This window comes from Mustela erminea, chromosome 1, assembly GCF_009829155.1.
Source record: "Mustela erminea isolate mMusErm1 chromosome 1, mMusErm1.Pri, whole genome shotgun sequence".
NCBI lineage: Eukaryota > Metazoa > Chordata > Mammalia > Carnivora > Mustelidae > Mustela > Mustela erminea.
The window spans coordinates 129,721,143-129,738,923 of NC_045614.1; the positions used below are offsets into that span (position 1 = coordinate 129,721,143).

The window sequence follows — 17,781 nt, forward strand, 5'->3', positions numbered from 1 at the left end:
ACAGCCTCCATCTTCCATTCCTTCTGAATTCACTGTAGTACTCAAGCATCTGCTCTGGGGTGCACCCAGCCAATGCCTGGGTACTACAGATATTATACCTGTAGTCTGAAGTGCTTCCTACTATCTACTCTCTTTCCTCCCCTTCTTCTATATGACATATATATCACTTCCCCTTCTTCCCACCTACTATGTGACATACACATCACTGACTATTTCATATACACAGACATGTAAATGAGTGAGATATGGTCTCTATCTTCAAGAAACAGAGTCTATATGTAGAAAACACACATGGAAAATAACTATAATCCCACTCATGCAGTGATAAGAAAATGTCTTAGAGGAAATGTACTGAAGTGCTTTGGAAGGAGAGAAGCTTAAAACAGTTGTGTCTGGGAATCTCTGGGAGGATTTTCTAGTGAAAACTTCTAGCTCTGATCCACTTGTAGTACATTGTATTTTCTAAAAATAACCATAGGAGCATTTTTGTTCTCACATGATCTTTCAGAAGCTTGTTTTTCTATCAAGCGATAGAGTCTGTTTCCCCTTCCTTGGATCTGCTCTAGTTTCTTTGAACAATGAAGAGAGTGCTGCAGAAATAATGTTGCATTATTTCTGAGATCTAGGTCATAAAAGATAATGCAGTTTTCACTTCAGGATAGATGAGCCAAAGATGGGGAAGATGATGATGCCACCATTTGACCCATGAGCTGGACCAGGCGATCAGAGGCTCCTTGTCTGCTCCCCTGTTCTTGGAATGTGGATTCTGTTTGCCTTTCCTGCCCCCAGAGGCTGCTCCTAGACATAGCCTTGAAATGGTGATGTTGAGAACACCTGCCTGTCTATATAAATTTGGCAGGCTAGTACAGGGATCCATTCATCTTGCTACCACCCAAGACAAAACTCATATGTAAGTACTTACATATTTTTTGTGTATTAAATGTGTTTTATGTATTTTTTTAATGTATTAAAATAGTACCCACCAACCTGGAGTGGCCTGCCTCTTTGGTCTCCTTGCTCTCTGCATTTGGGAACCAGTTTCAGATCACATCTGCGAAGCCCCTGAGGATCTTATGAGCTGACAGCCAATATATTAGCAGACAGCAGCAATTAGTTGCTATCTTAAAGATTCCATGTTGAGGAGGCATGAAGAGATACTAAGTAAAGATAGAGAGAAATTCCCAAGGAGACCCAGCTGTTTGGGGCTTTAGGAAGTTCTCAGATGTGTGAGTGAGAAAGCCACCGGATGACTCTGGCAAGTAGCCTCTAGCTACTTCAGGGACAGCAGAAACCAGCTTTCCTTTACAAGGACTTTCTAAATCAAAGAATCATGACTAAAATAAATATCATTTTAATCTGTTAGGATTTGATGTACAAAATGATGTCAAAGGTACAAACTTCCAGTTATAAAATAGGTCCTGGGAATATAATGTACAGCATGGTGACTACAGTGAATTAATACTGTATTGCATTTTTGAAAATAGCTAAGAGTAACTCTTTTTTTCCCTAAGAGTAAATCTTAAAGTTCCTCATCACAAGAAAAAAAAAAAAATCTTTACCTGGTAAGCTGATGGATATTAATTAGATTTATTGTGGTGATCATTTTGCAGTATATACAAATGACAAATCTTTATGTTGTACACCTGGGAGTAATATAGCATTATGTCAGTTTTATCTTAATAAAAAAGGATGTAATTTTCTAGCTCCAATTACAAATGAATTTCAACACTTTTTCAATTGATTGATAGTGTATGTGAGTATGTGTGTATTATCTCTTCATTTGTTCATTAAGGGGATTTTCACTCATCAGTTTGAATTCTTCATTATTTAAAAACATGATATTTGTATTATTCAGGACTACTATTTTCAAATAATTTTCTGGAACTGAAATTAAAATTGAATTTACCAATTCATAGACCTGGAAGGCCAGGAACTTAAAGGCTCAAGATATAGCTAGACTCAAGTGGGCAAACATTATATTAAGAATCCCTCATTCAGTCTTTCAACTGTTGTCTTCTCTTCGTTTCGTCTGTGTTCAATCAGAATCTCTGTTTGTCGTACTAAAGATGGTCCTCAACAGCTCTGGCTTCCATGATCCATACAGTTATACCACCAAACTCAGACCATTTCTTAGAAAATAGTTTTAGTGTACTTCCTGACGACAATTTCATTGACTTGGTTTGAGAAATATGTTCATCTATGAATCGATATGTATAACCTAGGAGATGGATTGCTCTAATGTCTTTACTCCCAGGCCTGGATCAATACATAAGGGCCACCAAAAAAGACAGAGAAACTTAGTGAAATATCCTTTTAAATCATTTATTACAAAAGTTTTTACTATTGTATTATTGGCCTTTACATTTTAGGTATTTTTATGAATAATTCAAGTGGCCAAGAGAATTGATCTTTTTTTTCCTCCAATAATTTCTAATGTCTCCATTCTATATATATGCTGAAAGTTATTTTCTTCTAGTTTTATACAATTTTTGGAAAATTATTGCATTTTAATTACATGGAATGTGAGATTATGTGATCTGAGCACCTAAATTAATTATTTTTTCAAACGCTAGCCTCTCATCTGGACATCATTTACTGGATAAACCTTTCTTCTTCCATTTATTTGTAAATTGCCTTAAGTTGATATGCATACTACATACACTAAGGATTATTTGGGGCAAAGAATTCTGCTAAGTTGATGGCTGTATTTTTATCAAGTAGCACATTTCTATGACTTCTATATCTTCAACTTATGGTGGCAGGATCACATAGACAACTTCAACAGTATTATCTTTAAAAATTTCTATGACCAGGGGCGCCTGGATGGCTCAGTCACTTTAGTGTCCTATCTTGATTTCAGCTCAGGTCTTGATGTCAGGGTCAGAATTCAAGGCCCACGCTGAGCTCCAGGCTGGAATATACTTAAGAAAAAGAATGTATCTATGAACAATGACAAATTTCTTGAGTTAAATATACATGTGTTACTATCACAAACGAATACAGAAGTAGAAGAATGATGACATTTTAAAAATTTACTTTTAGATTTATTCATTTTGCAATTGTTTCATCAACTGTTTAAAAGCTTTTGATTCTTGCTGAAGTCATCAACATAACATTAAAAAAATAGGTGTTTTATTTGATTTAAAATAGCTAAAAATTATTTATGTTTTATTCTCTATAATGAAACTATGACAGTGAATAAGTCTTTTAGAGGTTTTTACCAATCTGAGATTTTATATTACAAGAAAATAAATTATGATATCAAAATAAATGCTTATAGAGATACTTTTTGTGACAATTTCTATTTCTGTCAACCTACTAGTATAGTATGGCTTTGAGCATATGTTTGCTTTGCATAAGATAAGAATATCATAATATGAAATCATCAACAATACTGACTATAAATTGGCATATGAGAAATTTCTAAGGGAAAAAAAATTTCTAAGGAAAATCTGCAAATTAGAGACAATGATTCTTTCTTTCCTTTGGCTTCTGGAATAGATATATTAAGTTATATATATGTATACACTTGTAAAAGTCCTTTTATTTTCAATCACAGATGCATAAGATAAATAACTGACTCAAAGGAAACACAAACTCACTTACTATGGTGTAACAATAGGAATATTATGTGCAGGGTCTGGGACCCAACCCCCAAAATAAAAGCATTATTTTATATTGTGGATATGAAATATTGGATAGGAGTTACTCTTCTCACTCAATGAAAGATAATTCAATATGCCCCCAAATTCCAGTAGTGCCAAGGAAGCAAAGAGGTTAACTATATAACCATTAATGGGGGTGGTGATCATTTAACTTAAATAACAAATAAAAATATCACTTGCAATTCAGTTAAGAAACATTACTGCTGCTATCGTTTATTGGGTATTATAGACTTTGGGGAGAAAAGTCACAAGGTTTGAAATATATTCATTCTGTAGAGTGATTTCCTATTGCAAATGATTGGAACACACTCCTGGCATCCTAATGTTCCTGTGCTGATGGGCTCTTCTGTTGTTCAATGTGTCTAAAGCAATAAAATCAGCTTGTAAGCTTTGCCTCGGCAGCTGAGCACTGCATGCATTCAGGCCATTATTGCAGTAGGGATGCTCAGTTGGGAAAATGTATATAAATAACTGATAACATAAGGGGAGTCTGATTAATCCTTACCGGCCAGTGACTATTTTTAGGATCCCCTTTCTTTTGAAAGGATTTGTGCCCCTGAGGAATTGAGTGCAAGAGTATTAATGCTAACTCTATTCTGACAGCACAAAAAGAATTCTTAGAAAATTATTATTTTAAAAACAGTTTCTGAAAATCAGAGTTTTTAAAAATGCGATTTTAATTTTCTAGTATACCCTTTGGATGCATTCTCTGCAATTCCTTAAAATTTTATTTTGCTTCATTTCATTTTAAAAATAACTTCTGCAATTCTTTAAAATTTTACTTTATTTCATCATTTAAAATACAATTCACTTCTTTCTGCTGCATGCTTATTCTCTTATCTCTCTTTCTCCCTCTTCCACCTCCTACACTTCCCAAAAAGATACACGACTTTTTTTTGCAAATAAATTTGAACTCAAAGAGGTGTATAGATATATTTATGTCTCTCATATTTGGGATATTTATATAATTTCATTTTAAGTTATATAAAGAAACATCTGTATGTTTCCAAAACAATTAAGCATTTTAACTCTAATTAAGAGAAACAAGTTAATTTTGGTAAACTAATAGCATACATTTTCATATCAGTTATTATTACATATTTTAAAGTTTTCATTACCTCATGGCCAGCCACAAAACATCTGATGGAGATAAACTTGTCTATTATTTGTAGCTTTTGTTGTCCTGGAAAGATCTAATATTTGATGAACATTCTCATAAGGTTTTGAAACACTTAATTTAGATTCATAAGAGCACAATCACAAATATCATGTATACATGTCCTAAAAAATTAGTCATTATCTTAATTCCAATATGATAGGTTGACTGGTGCTTGATTCTAGCCAGTCTTTAGATGTCTGAACTATTGACTGTTACTACTTCTTCTGGTACTAGTAACTTACCCAATTTTTTTTTTTAAGATTTTATTTATTTTATTTGACAGATAGAGATCACAAGTAGGCAGAGGATCAGGCAGAGAGAGGGGGAAGCAGGCTCCCTGCTGAGCAGAGAACCCAATGCAGGGCTCCATCCCAGGACCCTGGGATCATGACCTGAGCCGAAGGTAGAGGCTTTAACCCACTGAGCCACCCAGGTGCCACAACTTACCCAATTTTTGAGCATCTACTCTGTAAGAGATGCTATTCTAGGTGTTCACATTTATGATTTATATTTCTCAGACCTACTGTGAATGTTCTATAATATTATCCTAACTATATACAGAAGAAGGACAAGTAATTCAAGGGTAATAGCTTGATCTGTATGGTAGAACTACCAAGTTACACAACTAGGATTGTAATGCAAGTGTGTGTAGTTTCCAAAACATTTTATTTTTTACATTATGTTATGAGACCTAAGGTTTATTTAATTTGGTTTTTATTTAACATTTTTTTCAAACTATGTGAAATCTAATCATAATTGCTCATGGGCAAAATGAATTCTTAAAATCAGTCACAGCCATTTATAGTGAGCATTTGTGATTCACATTGTTAAATATGTACTACAAAGTTGAATGTGAAAAGATCCCTGAAAAAATAACCACATTGCAGACGTTAATGATTAGTATTAATGCATATTTGTGTTTTATAAATGTTATAAAGAGTAATTAATTTTAAGTTGTGTCTTCCAGCAGGTCTTGTAAGAGAAGAAGGAAATGACAAATTAGTACTACTCCAATACAGAAATGTAGGGACAAATGAGTGGAAAGAAAACAGTCTAAGATAAGACACTGAAGTTGAAAAACATTAGACTGAAAACTACAAACTTAGAGCATGTACTTTTGCTTTCCAGAAATGGTATATGTTTAAGACTTGTGTTAGTTCTAAGAGACAATGATAATACCCCAACCACAATAACCTCATCTTTACTCCTTTCCTCTTTCTTCTGAAAATAGTGATTTGATAACTATATATTGTAATCGACTAAAATTGTATATTCTATAATATATAACCTATCTTTATCCATACTTTAGGTTATGTTTATAATATAATTGTCATACAATTCTATATTTCAAAATTACTTTTAAGGCTCATTGAGTGTTGGTATGAAAGAATGTCTTTTGACACTAGATATTTTGATTTGATGACTGCAACTCTCCACACTGTAAGGAAGAACAACTAGATTTGGCAAGAAATTGAACCTGTGAAGGAGTGTTTAAATACATGAACATATTTATTAGCTCCTAAATCCTATATGAGCTTTCAGCATTTTGTGCCTCCTTTTAACATATCATGTAGAGAACTATACTGTACTTATTTATTTTACGTTTGTTGTCCCATCCCAAATGTAACCTTTTCTGAATAAAATTCCATTTTTCCCTTCATTAGATTACTAGGACCAAATGCTTTTCCTGGCATAGTTTTATCTTTTGAAAAAGTCTAAGATTGATGTATTTTCAATTATGTTTCATAATTTCTTGTTAATTCTGAGAATATCTTTTAATTTGAAAACATAAGAGTTGTCACATTTCCTACAGGGTGAAATAAAATCCACACATGCATAATTCAGAACTAAATACATCTATTTTATGAGAACTATCTTATCAAAAATTATTTCAAAAATAGCATTTTTTGACTGGATATATATTAATGTAAATAAATATCCATAACTCATTTGGATAAATGTCTAATGAACAAATTGGAAAGAACTGCATTTTAAAGAGGGAGACATATAAGTCATTTATAATTATTAAAGGAAGCATAACTAGCATCATAAGAAAGAACCAGACAAAAAATCTGGAGCTCAAGAATACAATAAAGAGAATAAAAAAATACGATGTAGAGTATCAACAGTGTTGATTTGGTCAAGCAGAAGAAAGAAGCTCCAACTTCAAAGACAAATTATTTTAAAGTACACCATACTATAAAAATGATTTATTAATTGAAGTCAATCCCTATCAAAATCCTAATGGCATTTTTCACAGGAGTAGAGAAAAGTCCTTAAATTCATATGGAAGCACAAAAGACCCTGGATAATCTTGAGAAATAAGAACAAAGCTGGAGCTATCATGCTTTCTGATTACAAACTACATGAGAAAGCTATAGCAATCAAGAAGTATGGTTACTAGATATTTACCCAAAAGATATAAACATAGTGATTTGAAAGAGCACATGCACCCCAATGTTTATAGCATCAATGTCCACAAAAGCCAAAATATGGAAAGAGCCCAGATGTCCATTGACAGAAGAATGGAAGATATGCATGTATACATCATATATATATACACACACACACACACATTCAGCCATCAAAAATGAAATCTTGCCATTTGCAACAATGTGGTTGGAACTAGAGGGTATTTTTCCAAGTGAAATAAGTCAGAGAAAGACTAATACCATATAATTTCACTATTATGTGGAATTTAAGAAACAAAACAGATGAACCTAGGCTAAGGGAAGGAAAAATAAAATAAGACAAAAAGAGAGAGGGAAGTAAATCATAATGGACCCTTAACTATAGCAAACAAACTGAGGGTTGCTGGAGGGGAGTTGGGTGGAGGGATAGGCATTAAGAAGGGTACTTGAAGTAAAGAGCTCTGGGTGTTGTATGCAATTGATGAATCACTGAATTCTACCTCTGAAACTTGAATAATACAGTATATATTAATTACATTGAATTTAAATTTAAAAAAAGCTAAAGAATGATAATGGAATTTTAGGAGATGAGTTAGACTACCTTTAGAAGGAAGGTATATTTTCATGGATGTTATGATTATTAAATGGGTTACAGTAATAATTTTAGGAAAATATTGAATTCAGTTGCATTCTATTTTTGTAATGAATAATTCAAATGATCAAAAATGAAATTTATAATTTATCAGTTTTAACCTTGATCTGAAATTTAAAATGTTAAAGATGTGGGTAATCAGAGCTTAAAAGTAACTGTCAGAAATATCTGTGCTCTGTCATATCTTAATGAAGTCTCTTTAAAGACTAAATAAAAATAGTATGGTTTTGGCAAAAAACAGATGCAAAAATCAATGGAACAGAATACCTCAGAAAAATAACCATCTATATATAGTCAACTAATCTTCAACAAAAATACCAAGAATACCCAATGGGAAAGAATAGCATCTCTTCAAAAATGATGTTGGGAAAACTAGATATCCACACACAAAAGAATGACATTGCTCCCTTATCTTATACCACACACAAAAATCAACTCTAAATTGATTAAAGACTTAAATGTAAGACCCAAAACCATAAAACTTCTAGAAAAAAATATAAAGGACAATCTCCTTGGCATCAGTCTTGTTAATTTTTTGGATTTGTCACCAAAAGTGCAAGCCACAAAAACAAAAATAAATAAGTGGGACTACAGCAAACTAAAAAGTTTCTGCATGGCAAAGGAAACAATGAACAAAATGAAAAAGCAACCTATGGGATGCGAGAAAATATTTGTAAAACTGGCTATGGGATTAGTATTCAAAATATATAAGGAACCCACACAATTCAACAACAAAACAATCCACTAAAAAAATGGATGAGAACTTAAATAAACTTTTTTTTTCCCCAAAAAACATAGAAAGGCCAACAGGTATATGAAAAGATCCTCAACATATTGCCATTTATCAGAGAGATGAAAATCAAAACTGTAGGGGTGCCTGGGTGGCTCAGCGGGTTAAAGCCTCTGCCTTCTGCTTGGGTTGTGATCCCAGGACGAGCCCTGCATTGGGCTCTCTGCTCAGCAGGGAGACTGCTTCCTCCTGTCTCTCTGCCTGCCTCTCTGCCTACTTGTGATTTCCATCTGTCAAATAAATAAATAAAAACTTAAAAAAAAAAAAAAGAAAATCAAAACTGTAATGAGGTATCACCACCACCTGGCAGACAATGATTATCAAAAAGTTGAAGGATAATTATTGGTTAAGAGGTGGAAAAAAGGGAAAATTTTACACTGTAGCAGCCAATGTAAAGTGATGTAGTCATATGAAGTTCCTCAAAAGTAGAAATACAACTATTGTATGAGTCAATAATCCTACTTCTGGGTATACATTCAAAGGAAACATAGTCACTACCCCAAAGTGATACTGCTTGCATATTGCAAGCACATTGTATGCACTATTTATAGTAGCCAAGATACAGAAGCAACCCAAGTGTCTTTCAACAGATGAATGGATAGAGAAAATGGAATATGTACATGTATGCATATAAATGTGTGCATGTATATACATACACAATGGAGTGTCATTTAGCCTTAACAACATGGATGTCCCTGGATGCTCAGTTAAATAAGCTAGACACAGAAAAACAAAGACTACATGATCTCACTTATAAAAAACAGTTCAACTCATAGTTAGAGTAGAATGGTGGATATTGGGACTGTAGGATGGGAGAAAACAGGAGTTGTTGGTTAGAAGGTACAAATTTTTCACTTATAAGATAAATAATTTCTGAAGATGTAATGTACAGAAAAGTGATTATAGTTAATAACTTTATACCCAAAATTTGCTAAAAGTGTAGATCTCAAGTGTTCTCACTACAAGCTAAGAAAAAGATTGGTGACTATTTGAGGTGTTAAATATGTTAATTAGCTTAATTGTGGCAATCATTTCACAATGTATATATATCAAAAATATATAATTTTTTGAATTATACTTCAATAAATCTGGGAGGAAAAGAAGCATAACTAAGACTAATATAATGGAAAATATCAAGTAAACCTAATAGATTTGTAAACATCACTAAGAAATGTTAGAAGATGAACATATCAATTATAAAATTATCTACTATGGAATTATTGTGGAATTTTGATTATTCTATACTTTTCTAAGTCTTTAAAAATAACTTATACATCCTTTTTTGGTTTTATCTATGAAATACGAACTAAAGTATCGCCCTCGACCCGCAAGGACGACAAGAAGCCCTAGTTCAGGTGTATCTTCTCTCCCTTTTATTTCCGCAAGTCTGCACACTTATATGCATTTACATGACCAATCAGAGAGCAGGGTACAGGAGGGAGCGAATCAGGCTGCGCACCTAAACGAACAACTTCGCTGGCAACCAATGCTGTTTACTTCCTCTTTGGGCGTTCCGCTTAGTCTCACGAGGCAATCCTAACCTGGCAACTAGCCAGGCGCCATCTTTTAATGGCGGAGGCCGCCCTGGCCAGGGGCCTGCCTCCAACACTAAAGAAAAGAAAAATTAGTGTGGAGATAAATACTGGAAATATTTCAATGTCAAGATATGCTTGGGCTATTATCCCTACCCTAATCTTATCAGAATACTGTAATCAAACTCCTTTTGTATTTCTGGTGCAAAAGGGATGGAGAATTAGCACAGTGCCTTTGATTTCATCCTGTAGTGACCAGTTTTCTAGATAACCTGGAATTTTCTCACTTAATATTTAACTCTGATATTCGAAGGATTTTGAATTCAATTTTTTTTTTTTCCCAGTAGAAGTATTTTGTCTAGAACTACTAATGAATTTTTTGGGAAAAAAAAAAAAAAAACTTAAGTCAGCCTTATTAATTATATATTTTTTTGTTTGGTATACTAACCTAAACCTTTTATCTATGTCTATTTTGACTATTTTACAAGGACTGAGAGGCTATAAGTTTTTCTTAATATTCTATTTAATTGTCCTTTGTCTTATTATTCATGTAAGTACATTAATACAGGTTTAGTGTGGTTTTTGTTTTAGACTTTAGATTCAGGTACTTGAGTTAACCATCTTCCTTAATTTATTATATACCATTAGTATAAATTCATGGAAACCTAAATCCTCTTATTTTTTCCACATCATCCCTGCCCTCCAGTACCATTTTTCTCTCTCACAAAAAACATACTTTAGTATATTTGAATTCTATCCCTGGATATATATGCATCCTCATAAAATATTTAATGTTGTACTTGTTTATAGGCATTTATGCACATTTTCCTTTTTATTTTCATAACTGCTATGACTCTTTCAATTTCACTGTGTTCCTTACTCATCTTGTAAAACTCCATGTTAGAAAATCTACATAGTTATTTAAGCATATGTATATTTATAATTATAAATATAATAATTTTCCTTAGGATTCCCTAATGGAGAAATCAGTTGGAATAGAACTTCTTTTTTTTAATTAATTAATTTATTTTCGGCATAACAGTATTCACTATTTTTTCACCACACCCAGTGCTCCATGCAATCCGTGCCCTCTATCATACCCACCACCTGGTACCCCAACCTCCCACCCCTCCGCCACTTCAAACCACTCTGATTGTTTTTCAGAGTCCATAGTCTCTCATGATTCACCTCCCCTTCCAATTTACCCCAACTCCCTTCTTTTCTAAAATTTTAAACTGTCTCCACCCTAACTTTAACTTCTGCTTTACTAATATGGAAATTTCTTTGGTTCCAGACCACTTGTCATGATCTTCTTTCTATTCCATCCTTTTCATCTTCCTAAAATCCCCCTCCCTTTTCTGTGTGCTTAAAAACTCTCCTCTAAACACTGCTTCTTTGTCATTTAAGTTTGCATATATTATTAATATGTTAATTAAACAAATGAAGTAAATTAAAATTAAAATTTGCTTAAAACATATACATAGATGCTCACTAATTCACAGAAATAGAGTCTTAAAAAGAATACAGGTAGATAATTGATTCAAGGACAATACCCTTTGCTCAAATGACCAAGTTATTTCCCTGACTATGCTCTGTTCCCATCATGTTTGCTTCATCCTCAGACTGAACCTTTTATACTTGTGGCAGCCACTTGGGCTATACTTCTTGAAGTGTAGATGTGAGCAAGGAAGCTGTTTTCCTTGGGCTGTATTTTAATAGTAAAGAAGCTTTTTTCTAGGAACCCTCTATCAAACTGTTCTCAGGTTAATTAACCAAATTTACTTAAGCCTGCCCTTTTGTAAGTCAGTTACTGCAAGGGAAAATGGGTTTACTAGGATTAGAGTAGAACCCATCAATCAGTTTCACTTGAGGCACATGGGTTGAGATCATGAGGAAAGCATACATGAATGAGAGGTTTCTCTAACAAAAGGGAAAAGCAGCATTTGCACAGGTGGGAGAAACAGCATGGATACCACACAGAGTCACTCGTCACATTACTTAGTAGAAGTAAGTATCTCAGAGATTCCTTAGCACAAAAAATATAAACATATGCGTAGATATCATATATTTCACTATGGGGGATCAATACTTCTAAAAATTGAATGAATAACTTTGTCAGAATCCGCTTCTGGAAAGTAAAGAAAGGACAATAAATACTATCTGTCTTCTGTGCAATTGTAATGTTTATCACTGTTACTAGCCCATAATCCTTGGTATCATGCTTAGCCTGTGATGAATACTCAAAAATACTATTATTAATATTAGTAACCACTCACTCTAAATAAGCATGATCTTTCCAGTCCATAGTCTTCTAGTATGATTTAAGTTATTTTATTTGACCCTAGAGGAACGTGAGTTTATGATCTTTGGCTAAAGTCAGAGTGTTAAAAAAATCCTCTCATTCTTGTTAATAAATCTGATTATTATTGTAGTTTCTTTTGAAACACATATTATATATACACACACACATAAGCATACACACACACAGGCATAGACACCCCGCCTCCCCAGGGCAAAGATTGTTAGGGGCAGGGAAGATAGGAGGAGGATTTCTTTTCAGAGATATTTGCCAATAACCTTCTTTTAACTTACTGAATATTTATCCTGCTTTTTTCCTCCTCGGATCTCCCTCCTATCTACTAAACTCAAATTTCCCTATATATCTCTTTTTGATCTTTCACACTTTATGCAAATTACTTTTCAACAGAGACACCTTCTTGGATGCACCCCTCTAATATCAAGCCTGGCAATGTTTTAAATAGATACCTAGGACCACAGTTTTGTATTCATAGTTTATTAATTATAATTTATTAACTAATAAATTTTACATTTGTTTGTGATTATTTGGTTGTCAGGCTATTTTCAGCAAGACTCTTTATTGTGTTCATAATATTATTCATTTCCTACCACATATTCAATAAATATTTGTTAAATGTGGTTTACTGTGTAAGATTCTCTGGAGGTTGTTAATTTATGAATGTTCTGTGTGGCCTGGAGGAAAAAAAGTCAATATTTTAAATGGATATCAATCTCAGGCTAGAGCCTCAGGTATTAAAAATGTAACTTAACTTTTCTATTAATGAACTTAATTTATAAAATTAGCTTACATTGTATGATAGAAAAACATTACACAACCAATAATAAAAACCTCCATTATGTGTTTTTTCCCATTCTAAATAGGCCTCCTTAATGCTCATTAGGTGCCATGACCTGGAGTTTAGGCAGTAACCCACTGAGAGGGTGAACTTATAGGTTGCGTGGTGGCAGTCATCTTGCCCCACTGCCCTGGCTGAGTCATCTCTGTCTCTATTGAGTCTCACGAGCTGGCAGTGTGGCTGGGCCTCTTTCTCCTAATCCCAAGACTTCTCTAGACTTGGCCGTCAATACTCTGTCCCCACTTTTTTGGGAAAATCTGAAACAAAAATGTACTCACAGAAGTTTATGTATTTGGGATAATAAATCCCAATGAAGCTTTTTCAGGCCCCTGTGACTAAGGAGCTCTTGCTATTGTTTCTGATCTATCACTTGTGAACTGTGCCAGATGCCAATAAATGCAATGAGGCTTGCCAACTCCTGAGGATACAAATAGAAATTGAGGTTACATTAAAAGTGTTGGTTAGAAGGAATTAATTGCTAAAGAACACTCACACACCCCAACTAAAAATACTTACACATGTATAGTCTATTGCAGAAAAAGGATGCACTGCAACAATAGAATGAAAGTAAGTGTATATACACCACAGATTTATACACCTGCCTCACAGGAAGGTGTCCAAAGAAGCCAGGTGTGGGCTACAATTGTCTTTATCTGTGGGGCTGTCCCAGACACACTTGCCCTCATGGATCAGGACCATTATACGTATACAAAATACCTCAGAACCTGAACCCAAAATAGGAACTCAGCTGAGACTTCTGGCAGTCATGTAGGCATATTCTACCTAGCCAGCCCCAATGGTAAATGGATCCAGAGATCTCATGGAGGCCAGGTGCAAATCATCAATCCCACTCTTATCAATAAAAAATGATGACTATCCAATACTAACCATAGACCAATGGCTACCAAGCAATGCTATTAATCAGTATGCTTCTTGCCTTGAAGGGTTCAGTGTCCTACAGGTAAATTAGAAAACAGTGCAGGCCAATTTCACGGTGCTGAAATTAAAGCAGCACAAAGGCAGAGGGTGGATTTATTTGGGTAAAATCCAACACAATCACACCTAGATTATTTCTTCCCTTCTACCTTCCAGCAATAATCTATAAGTATTTAAATCATTTGGGACTGTGTCAGTGTTCTGGCAGGAAAAGATGGCACGTTCGAGTGGTGCAATTAAAGAAAATTTAATGAAGAGACTATTTTTAAATGATGGTTGGTTCAACTAATACAGGATGTTGCTATTCTCCAGAACTAGAAACAATGATAAAATATTAGCAGCCCCTGCTCAGAGGAGCCAAGAAAGTAACAGTTTTTGGAAAGAGGAAAAAGTAACTACATGTAAAGAGACACAAATAGAAAGTCCATGAATTGTGGCCTTCAGAGAAGGGAGACAGATAACCAATGGTGATTGATAACAAGAGAGCTCCAGGGAAGTGGGGAATATACACCCTGACTGTACTCCCTTTTTCAACTATCATATTCTGCCTGAGAGGCAGGGAGGTCATTGATATAGTTTAATACCCTGCAGACTCTGGGACACAGCACAGGGAGAAGGTGAAGAACCTCTGGACAGCCAATGGGGTACTATCCAGCATGGTGTCAGAGAAAGTAAAAGCCCAGTTCTTATTTCATCATGCATTCTCCCAAATTCATAGTATTTTATGAAATATAGTTTATGTTCAGCTTCCCTCAGGGATTGAAACCCAAAACTACAGGGTGTAACATGAAAGCACATGCATTTTATAATCAGAACCACATTTTTTTCTGCTTTCTTAAGGCAGTATTTCATCCTGCATACAATGATAGATTGGCTGGGGAAAGGGCTATGGAGGTAGAAGGGAATTACTAAAATTATAAAACATACTGTGTTAGTATACCAAAGTACCAAAGTACTACTATAGTAATAAATTTTTTGATATCTATTATCTCCTTTTGATTGATTTTAAAATATTTAAATAATGTCTTTATGTTTACATATTTATCAAAATTTAGGTCAATCCTTTCTATCATTAGACAAATAAGGATATTTATGCTCTAAGAGATTAAACCACTCCTCTAAAGTCATACTTATTTTGGCTTTAAGCCATACTTAGAATCCACATCCACATCTCATTCCCTGATTCACTTTTTTTTTTTTTTTAGGTTTTATTTATTTGAGAGAGAGACAGAGTAGAAAAGAAAAGGAGAGAGTTAGAGAGTGGGCACACACTAGTGGGGGAAGAGACAGAAGGAGAGGGAGAGGATGAGGCAGATACCCAGCTGAGCCAGGAGCTGACCTCAGCATTCTGGGGCTCTGCCCTAGGATCCTGGGATCATTATCTGAGCCAAAGGCAGATGCTTAACTGACTGAGCCACTTAGGTGTCCCTCAGATTTCTTTTTGCCATGAAAGTGAACTATATAGATTGCTTATTTGAGGTAGTATAATAAATAAGTATGCCAACAAAAATTGGCCATATCATTTCTTCTAAATTCCAACATGACATGAGAACACGATTATTAGAAAAATAGTTGCAGAAATGGTATGTTTTAAAGAATGAACTCATTCTCAGACAACAACCTAATAGACTGCACTACATTGAGATTACCTATATTGGGTTAATGTTAAGTCAGAAGACTGACTATATTAACTGTATCCTGAGTGCTATGGATTAAAATATGTTGGATAATTAACATCTCACCTTTATAAATAGGATTTTCATAGAAATTATAGATGAAATGAAATTTTTTGGACTTGAAACATGTTTGATTAAAATACTGAAACAAAAACCTATAGGAATCCCTGCTTTTTGAAAATCTAATTTAAGTCACTTCACATTTATGAAAGATGTTTTTGCTAACTAAAAGAAACCTGAAAAGGTTTTTCACTTTTATGAAAGAAGGCAAAAGGCAAAAAGAGCATTCAGCATTTGAATTCACCCTGAGCAATGTGTGGCCCCACCAAGTTCCTTCTCCAGGAGCTACACTCACTCAGTACCTCAGAATCCAGCCACCATAGCTTTGAACTTTGTTGGTGAGCATCTGTCAAAATTTTATCTTGATTCACCTTGTGCATTTTTTAGTAAAATGTGCCCTAAGGTATCAGAAAAAAAAAAGAAGCTATTTTTGGGGTCTTGGAATACTCAAAAAATTTTCCATATAAATTAATGGTGATTGCTTCTTCACTTTACATGATTTCAGGTTACAAAGGGTTTTAGAGGAATGCTCTACTTTTGGAAAGCAGCTAAATGATGCATTTGGTTTCTTTCAAATTAATGTTTACAATCCATTACAGATAAATACTACATGTTATTTCATAGAAAATATCTGAGTAGTCAACCAAATTTATATAGTACTAAAATAAATTTACATGAGTTATGTTGCAATTACTGGTCCAAAAGCTGAATTATTGGGTGTAATGACTAATTTTCTGTGTCAACATGGCTAGGCCATGGTACCTAGATATTTGATCAAACATTATTCTAGATGTTTTTGTGAAGATATTTATTAGGTGAGATTAATATTTAAATCAGAAGACTTTGAATAATTTGGTTTGGCTCCATCCAATTCGTTAAAGGCCTTCACAGAAGAGAGATGATTTCTTCTGAAGGAATTCTGTCAGCAGATGGCCTTTGGATTTGAATTGCAACATCACCTTTTCCCTGGGCTCTTCTAGCCTGCCAGGCTATCCTGCAAATTTTGGACATTTTAGCTTCTAAAATCACATAAGCCAATTCCTTGTAATGAATCTCTCTCTCATTCTCTCTCTCTCTCTCAGAATTATCATAAAATTCAGAAATTCTAATTTTAATATGTACTCTGAAGAATCGAAAGCAGGATTCAAACAGATGCTTGCCAATGTTCATTGCAGCATTACTCACAATAGCCAAAATCTGGACATAATCTAAAAATCAATTAAGAAATGAATAATTAAATAAAATATAATATATACATACCATGGAATCTTATTCAGCTACAAAAAGGAATAAAATTCTGATGTATGGATGAAACTGGAAAACATTATGTTAAGTGTAATAAGCCAAATGAAAAAGGGCAAATATTGTCTTCTTTAAAAATGTCAAGGTCATGATAAATAATAAAAGACTGAACTGTCAGAGACCACAGGAGACAAGAGAAACATGCCAACTTAAAGCATTATAGTAAACTGGATAGGATGTTGAAAGAGAAGGAAAATTTTAAAGGGAAAATGATTGAAATCTAAATAAAGTCCTAAGTTAAGTGAATAGTATCAATGTAGGTTTCTTTGTTTTGACAACCGTATTATGGTAAAGGTAGATGTTAACATTAAGGGAAACTGGGTACGGAATATACGGAATCCTCTGTACTATCTTTGTGATATTTTTGTAAAAATAAAATAGGGTGACAAAATTTATTTTTGCCAAAAAACTAACCATCAGGGGCGCCTGGGTGGCTTAGTGGC

At 34.0% G+C, this 17,781-nt stretch overlaps 1 long non-coding RNA gene across 1 annotated transcript; it reads left to right on the forward strand.

Annotated features, from left to right (window-relative positions):
• Positions 1–1,398: 1,398 nt before the first annotated feature.
• Positions 1,399–17,524, forward strand: LOC116601055. Its single transcript, XR_004289909.1, has 3 exons — positions 1,399–1,490; positions 13,172–13,174; positions 17,514–17,524. It is a non-coding gene; the product is annotated as an uncharacterized LOC116601055 (long non-coding RNA).
• The last annotated feature ends 257 nt before the right edge of the window (positions 17,525–17,781 follow it).